The following is an 8523-nucleotide window of genomic DNA, read 5'->3' on the forward strand; positions in this document are numbered from 1 at the left end:
GAGCCTGCCAGCCACACATTAGTTTCCCATGTTATTGTAGATAGTTTGGCGCATGACCACCATTAAAACAAAATGAACAATTGAACTTGTTAACAAGAAAATGCTAAGAAAGGGGTGTACTTTCTTTGGGGAGGTGCACTGTGCACACTGTGGGAACACCCCCTCCCCCAAGATTATATCCTAATCGTTTGTGCCTTCCTGGCTCGCTTCCAGAACCCATTTCCCCACCCCTTCCTCCCTTTCCTACTTGGGCTGTGTCTTAGATTGTCATTAGTAGAAAACTTTTCACTACATATGCAGCATTAGGTAGAAATTAGGAGTATTTGGTGCACCCCATTACTTTACATAATACGTAATGTCAAACACACATTCTGTACTTTGTTGCTTAAAAGCCAAGTCATGAAATCATTGATTCCACAAAGAAACTGATTGCCTACTGCAGTAAGGGATGTTGTAGCAGATCTTGTGAAACAATTGTATTTATGCCTTTTCCCAGTAAGAAAATATACCATATTTATAAAAAATGTATGTACTGTGCATTGCCCAATCATTTATGTTTTGATTTTTTTTGTAAACCACAATATTATTCATGAATTCTGTCAGTCAGAGACATAAACCACTTGACATGACATATCATCTACTTACCAACAATGACTAAAACCATAAAATATTACAGTACAGAAATGTGCAACCTATCAAACCAATAAGTATGTTAGAACAATTAGTAATCCTTTTGCTCAATTTGCTTAAAATTAGTTCTTATGTAAATTTCCACTCCCATGTTATGTTGCTGCAGTAGCAATTTTTAATTCTAACTGTAGCTTTCTATTTTTGCATGTAAGATTTACTTATGAATTACAAGTTCATAACATACAAATACACAAAATTACTTAACATGGGAACTTAAATAAAAACAGAAAATAGAAGGAGGAGTAGGCCATTTGGCCCTTTGGGCCTGCTGCACCATTCAATCTGATCATGGCTGATCCTTTATCTCAATGCCATACTCCCATGCTCTCCCCATCCCCTTTGATAGATTTCTAGATTTTAAAGCTATCCGTTTCCCTCTTAAATATATTCAGTGACTTAGCCTTCACAGCCTTCTGTGATAGAGAATTCTACAGATTCACCACCCTCCGAGTGAAGACGTTTCTCTTGTCTTAGTCCTAAATGGTCCATACTGTACCCTGAGACTGAGAACCATTGTTGTAGGAAACAACATCTGTGCATTCAATCTTTCCGGCCCTGTCACACTTTATATGTTTCAATTAGATTCCTCTCATTCTTTTAAATTCCAGTGAAGATAGGCCCAATCAACCCAATCTCTCTTTTTACAATAATCCTGCCACCCCAGGAATCAGTCTGTTGAACTTTCATTGCACTCCCTCAATGGCAAATCTATCCTTTCTGTGATAAGGATGCCAAAACTGTACATAATATTCTGGATGTGGTCTCACCAAGGCCCTGTACAGCTGCAGTAGAGCACCCTACACTCAAGTCCTCTTGCACTGAAGGCCAGCATTTGCCTTCCTAATTGCTTGTTGAACTTGTATAAAATAATTCCATTTTAATCTGCAAGATCATCCCTTTCCATTACTGATGGCAACTTATATTGTTTCTAATTGTAGGTTATCAATTATAGCATTATAAATTTCAGTATGATTGATAAATAGCCAATCACATTTATTAATACAGTAAAGTGAAAATTATTTCATCTGATGACCAAAGGCCATATTTATCTATTTTTTCTATTCTAGAATCTTTTTCTCCAAATGGAAGCCAAATATTTTTTCTAACAATTGGCAAGGTTAGACCTTTGGTTCCAAGCTACCTGTTATGGACTAATAAATTGAAGAAGGCAATTATTCCACTTCACTGGTGTGAACTATTCAACTGAAGCTATCTACGTAAATACCATTTCTCCTCCTTTTTCTCTATCTCTTTATGTTCTTCTGTTTTAAATATTTTCTAACTCTCTTTAAGTTATGTTATAGTCTTTGGTTCAAAATCCAGTTGTGCAATATAATTCTAACACCATTTTTCACTATTTAACCATTCAAGATGTTTCATTATTTTGGAAACCTTCATTAGATTAACTCTTCATATTCTCTGTTTCATGAGCATTTCTTCATTATTATAACATAATTCCCCTGGCATTGTTCTAATGAATTTTTCATGGCTCTGATATCCTTTCTATAATGTAGTGCTCAGAACCTCAATGATGCCCTAATCAATGTATTCAACATCATTGCATTCCTTTTCTATTCAGTCCAATGATGTATGAAAACTGAATCCAATATGATTTTTAATGGGTGTTTTCATCCACTCTCTGTACACACAGACCTCGTTATTTTTCTCCTCTAAGCATATTACTGCTCATGGTATATTGTGGGAGAAAACTGGAGCACCTGAAGCAAACTCATGCAGATATGGGGAGAACATGCAGACTCTGCACAGACGGTGACCCAAGCTGGTAATTGTTTTCATTGTTCTTCCTCCAAAAATATGTTCCACATTTTCCTCCGTTTTGAACTAAAGCCGCCGCCTATCTGTCCACTATCTGTTCCCTTTCAAATATCTCATTATTTGCCAGGCCTCCTAATTTGATATCAGCAAACTTCAACACCATTTTCCCTTGTGCTGCCATTTGAATTATAAATTCAAATGGAAAGCTAGCAAAACTCCCATCATTGATCCCTAGGCACATTACAATTTTCCAATCTGAAAAAAATCTGTTTATCCATTACTCTTTAATTTTTATACTTTAGCTGTTTTTTGCTAGATGCAGCTGCAATGTGTGACATAATATAACCAATCTTCACATTCATAATTATGCCTTTTGGCCTTTTCTCAGAAAATGCCCTAAACTGGTTGGCACAATGGTTAGCACTGCTGCCACACAGCACCAGGGGCCTGGGTTTGATTACCGGCTTGGGTCACTGTCTGTGTGGAGTCTACATGTTCTCCCCGTGTCTGACTGAGTTTCCTTCACGTGCTCCGGTTTCCCCCCACTGTCCGAGAAATGAGCTGGCTAGTTCCATTGGCTATTCTAAATTCCCCCTCAGTGTACTGGAGTTGGAGGTGCTGGAGTGTGGCAACTGGGATTTTCACAGTGGCTTCATTGCACTGTTAATGTAAGCCTACTTGTGACAATAATAAATAAAAGCAAATGTTGGCCCAAATGTTGCAGCCATCAGTGAAGCAGGGCCATTGCCAGTGATCTTGAAGAAAGTTGCCCACAAAGATGACATGATTTCTGGGTCATGATTTTCCCCTTCACCAATGGCTGTATAAATCTGATGCCAAGACAGGGAGATGTTATGGCGTGCAGGAGCAATGATGCCAGCAAGCAGGTACAGATCCAATCACAATGAAGCATTCATGCAGAACAAATCAGCAAATTAAAAGCACTTAATATGCTTCCCTTTAATTTAAGTTCTCAGATTATGAAAGAAATTATTGCCATTGGGTTAAGATAGAAGATGAAATAAAGGTAAAGAAACTTTTAAAAGTTAGAACAGTTTTTAAACATTAAACTTATTATAGTAATGGAGAAATCTGACATTCCACAAAAAGAAATTGGCTTTTCAGGGCCAGTGAAGGTTTTATGCAATAATTGTGAAGTTAGTATTATTAAAATCCCAATTACATCTTATTCAATTAGATATAACTTTTTCAAAAGTGTTTTACTCAAGAAACCAACAGCATAAGAATGTAAGTTCTCATCTATTGAATTGATTTCCTTTATGATTGCAGCTAGGGGTATTTCAACTGTGCACCCTCTGAAAAAGAATAGATTCCCTGACAGCAATCCCTTGGTTTCCAAGTTATTCTGCATATGCCTGCAATCCAAAAGATGGTGTCACTTTCAATGGAATAATGATAGCAAACATTGACAGTTTTGCCATCTTTTCCACCACAAAATCCAGCTAATTATATTGAATAATTCCAACCTGTGTGATGACTTGAGGCAGAAACTCACATTAGAGCAGTTGACAGTGAATAGTCAGAAATACAATTTTGATTCACTATTTGAATGTTGCTTTAAGTGCAAGCATTCTTGAATATATCTTACAAAACGATTCAAAGAAAATACTTAGCATAATTTAACTGTTAAATCTTACATCTAGAAAATAACCTATTTTCACATCACAGACATTCAGGCAACATTGACTACAGCTACCATCCGTTTATAAGAAAATGAAGTGAGACAGATTAAGTTAATAAACCTGCAGTATTTGTTTTTAAAGAGACAACATTGTTCTCATTAAAATTGTTGCAATTATGCCAAAACAATAAGACTTAGCAAATTGTTTTATCTTGAATAAACTGTATCTTCTCTTCTGGTAAGAAGAATGCATTGTGTATAAGACACAGTTTGGTGCATTTTTTTAAAGTTCCTGTTGCCATTGTTTAATGTAGTGAAATATCTGTCCACATTATTGAGGAATATTTTTTAATTCAGACTGTGGTGCACTGTTGTTTGCTGGGGAGTCTAATGAACTCAAGCAAGATGAAGCTTATCACTAACAAAAAAAACCTGCCTTTTTATTTCTGGACTGTCTAGCACAATAGTCATGATTCGTTATACTAGAATATTTAGTACAATATCTTTACGCAACTTTAGTAAGCTAACCCTTTGTGTACTGAGAAAATACATCTTCCTTTCAGAATCTAAATATCACATGCCACAAATATCCACAGTATCATTAAATCTCAATTGACAGTCATAAAGCATAAGTAATGTTCTATTTAGCTGCAAGTGCACAATGAGGAGACTTTTTCAGCACTCAAGGGGTTACAAAATTTAATTTAATTATATAATGCCAACGTCTATATTGCCTAGTGTGATTGGCTGACAGGTGTGTATTAGTAAACAGAAAAGCATACCTTCCTTGAAACAGCAAATTGCAAGGGTGCTAAATTTCCAAACACACTAAATTGATGTACTTTTTTAATGACAGAAATAGTATGATTTATTTTTATAAGCTGACGTTTAATGCTCTGAGGCATTATATAATAGTGGTAATGAACAATATGGTATGCATTATTGGTTGGTAAATTGCACTTTAAGATATCCTAACTCTGGCACGCATTACCATCTGATAATCACCACATTTATGTTCCTTATCACTGAAGCAAATTAGTATTTTGTGTCATCATATTTCATCATATGTAATACTGTTATATCTTTATATACACAAGAAAATGTGCTGCAGCATGGTGTAAAAGATGCAAGCAACTCTAATTTTGCAGCAGTTGAAGGACCTAGTTAGTAAGTCACGAATCATCCAAAGGGCTTTCAAGGTTAGCTAGTTATCTATTCACTGTCATATCAATCATAAAATATTACTAAATGTATTATTTAGTGTTTTTTTACATGTGTTTTTTTAATTGATTCCTATAAAGCAGCAATAGCTTAAGTTGTCTTCCTAGGAAACTAACATATGAGAGCTAATTTCATAAATTATTAGAAGACAATAGATCAGGTTTTATGCTTTTTCAGTGACATCCAGTTGGAAATCTTTTTAACAGCAGTGGGCCAAAGCCAAACACTTCAAACTGGTGCTAGCGACTTGCAAATTTGCTAGTTGCGTTTTACAATCTGCCACAGTGACTTGTCATCAGAAGAACCAATGCATTGAACTGTCAATGCGAAAAATCTAAATATGAATGCTATAAATGGCCCAGTTATTTGTTTCCTAGGAATAAATAAGATATTGATTAAAATACATCTGAGACTTTTGATTTATATATCATCCATTATTTAGTGTTTTCCTTTCATTTTCCAAAAAAGTGAATGATCAATTACACACCTTAGCAGCAGAAATACTGCTCATTAACATTAACCTCACTTTAAAAGCACTTTGAAGGTACTTTGCCAATTTATTTGTAAATGTATTTATTTACAATACATACTGCTGAACAAAACCTAGCATACCAGTTAATGACATGCATTATAGGGAACTTACTCTATATTTAGCTGTGCTCTTCCAGTCATATTTGGACATGTAAATATTAGCACAAGTAGTGACATTTCAAATTAACTTCAAAGAAAGGAATCCTATAAGTTTGCATCATCTTATGCCTAATTGTGGACTGGTAAAGCAAAATTCCATGACAATGTTATTGTAACAATTTACTCAAGACTAAACTATGTATCATGTTAACTTAATAGTGTTAAAACAAGACCCAAAACCAAGGTGTAAATTCTACATCCCAGTCCATCAACATCTCACCCACCCCAGGCATGACCCCACAATACCAGGGTGGGCGAGGGGTGAGGGGGGAGGTGTTGGCAGTTAAGACATCAGGCAGCCCTGCCACCCATAGACTTACTGTGACTCTTGAGAGGACAAGTAACTGCCACATAAAGGCCTCTTTCCACATCCACTGCAAATTTTCAGTTTGTAGGGAGGGCGGAAGTAAGGGAAACAATTTGGCAGCTACAACAGGTTGTTTTTGGAAAGGGGTGGGTACATCCTTTGGGTCGTCCCTTGTGTCCATCGGGGCATCCCGTCAAACATTGCACTACCCACCCATTGTCCCTCCCTCCTGACCTCTGTAATCTGATCCCAAGCCCCCTTCCCTCCCTCCTCACCGGAGTGCCCCAGTCATGCTTGCCAAAAATCTCCACATTTATCTGATATCTGGGAGACATTTTCACTTCCTTTGTTTTTCGGGATTGCTTGTAATCTCAGCAGTGACCGCTACTGTCATCTGGCACTGCTGGCACTACAGAGATGCTGACCATTCAGATCGGCCAGCAGCACTGACATGGGTCATCCTATCCCTAAGTGATGGAAGTAGTAATTAAAGCCCCCTCCCCCCACCCCCACCCCCACCCCCAAGCGTATTGGTGAAGTGCTGTCAGATTTAGATTGATGAGGGGATCAGGGTGGCAGGAGAATTGGGAAGGAAGGCAGGAGGTGGAGTGCAAGTCCCCTTGTTAATGCAATGGCATTTTCTCAGCAATGAGGGAGGCGAAAGATGGCCTCCCCACCCAGTGATCAGTTGACGTCATTAAGTGGCTAATTAAAGATCACTAAAGGGCTTCTTCCCAGTACTGCTGGTCTTTTACCAAAGGTAGTAGGCCCTCTGACATATAGGGAGGAAGCACAATAAAATAATACCCTACTCACCGAGTGTGCCCCATGATTGAACACCGCATGGTTAATAGGGGGGTCCTCCATGGCAATGGCTAACCCCACAGAAACAGCGCCCTGCCCTCACTAACCACAATCTCCTCACCCCATCAGCATCTACCTGCCCCACCTGATGACCTTGACCCCAGCATGACTTCCATGATGCTGTTCTGGGCTGAGTGTGAATCCAGCAATGGCCCCTGTTCCTGTTGTTGCTGGTGAGAATGAAGAGCTGCTGGCCACCACCACCCCCCACCCCTGCCCCGATTGGAACATTCTCCCTTAAAGGTACGGGAACCCCAATGATGGCTGGTTACCAGATTGCTACAGAATCTGGTCAGGGTTCCAACCTCTGGGGCTACCACCACCTTGACAACATTCAGTCCGGTTTCAGTCAAAATCCTTATCATAGTTTAATGAACTAGTATAATATACATTAAAAAAAACATGCTCAGCTAATGGCTAGCCTAGGCAATATGATTTAAAATCCTTTCTGCCTTCTTTCCTATTTTTTATCTCTTATTTTCTACAGATAGAAATGAATACCGGCTTAGGGATATCCCATAAAGCAGTTACTGAGATCTAGATCTCAGCCGCTTGAGGACACCTCAGACACAAAACTGAAAACTGAAAAATTCCATATTTCCTTCTGCTGATTGACCATGAAATGTTGCAGTTCTTTTAAAGTGATGTCTGTGTTAATGAAAATATTCAACGCTGACCATGAAAGCCCTATGTTCTTAAATCATCTTAGCTTAGGATGTGATTTTAAATAAACAAAGGAAAAACACTTTGCTTCTCAACCTTGTGGTGCCTTTTCTCTAGGTGCTTATGGTACTCCTATCAAGGCAGCCACTAACAGCAAACAACAATGCCAGTACCTTTTCATATTATGTGCCAGTGCAGTAAAAATAAAAGAATCACTGTATATATATATGTATGTATATTATATGTGAGGTTCTAGTGCAGCTGCACGGAGAATTTGTAATTCTCCTGCAGGAACAAAAAAAATGTTTAAAAAATAAGGTTCTCAACAGGAAATAGCTACTGTGTTAATGGGAGCAACATCAATAATCAAAGGTGCTAACATCGAACCTCAATTTTATAGTGTGGTTTTTAGAAAACAAAAAATAAACCGAATACTTCCTGTGAAGCCTTACTGTAGATTGATATAGCTGTTTATCCAAAAACAACACAAAGAAACTGTAAATAATGTATGGAAGAAAATCTTTGCTATTTCCTATAATGTAATGTATATGTTCAGATGTATGTTTGGTTAGTGAACTACTCTTACCTCAAGACAGTTGAGAAGTTTGTAGTTATTTTTTTCCTATTTCAAGTTGCAGCAATCCATGTGAAGCTGAACTTTGCCCAGGTG

Source organism: Carcharhinus amblyrhynchos, chromosome 7 (genome assembly GCF_965287045.1).
Source record: "Carcharhinus amblyrhynchos chromosome 7, sCarAmb.v2.hapA, whole genome shotgun sequence".
NCBI classification, from domain to species: domain Eukaryota; kingdom Metazoa; phylum Chordata; class Chondrichthyes; order Carcharhiniformes; family Carcharhinidae; genus Carcharhinus; species Carcharhinus amblyrhynchos.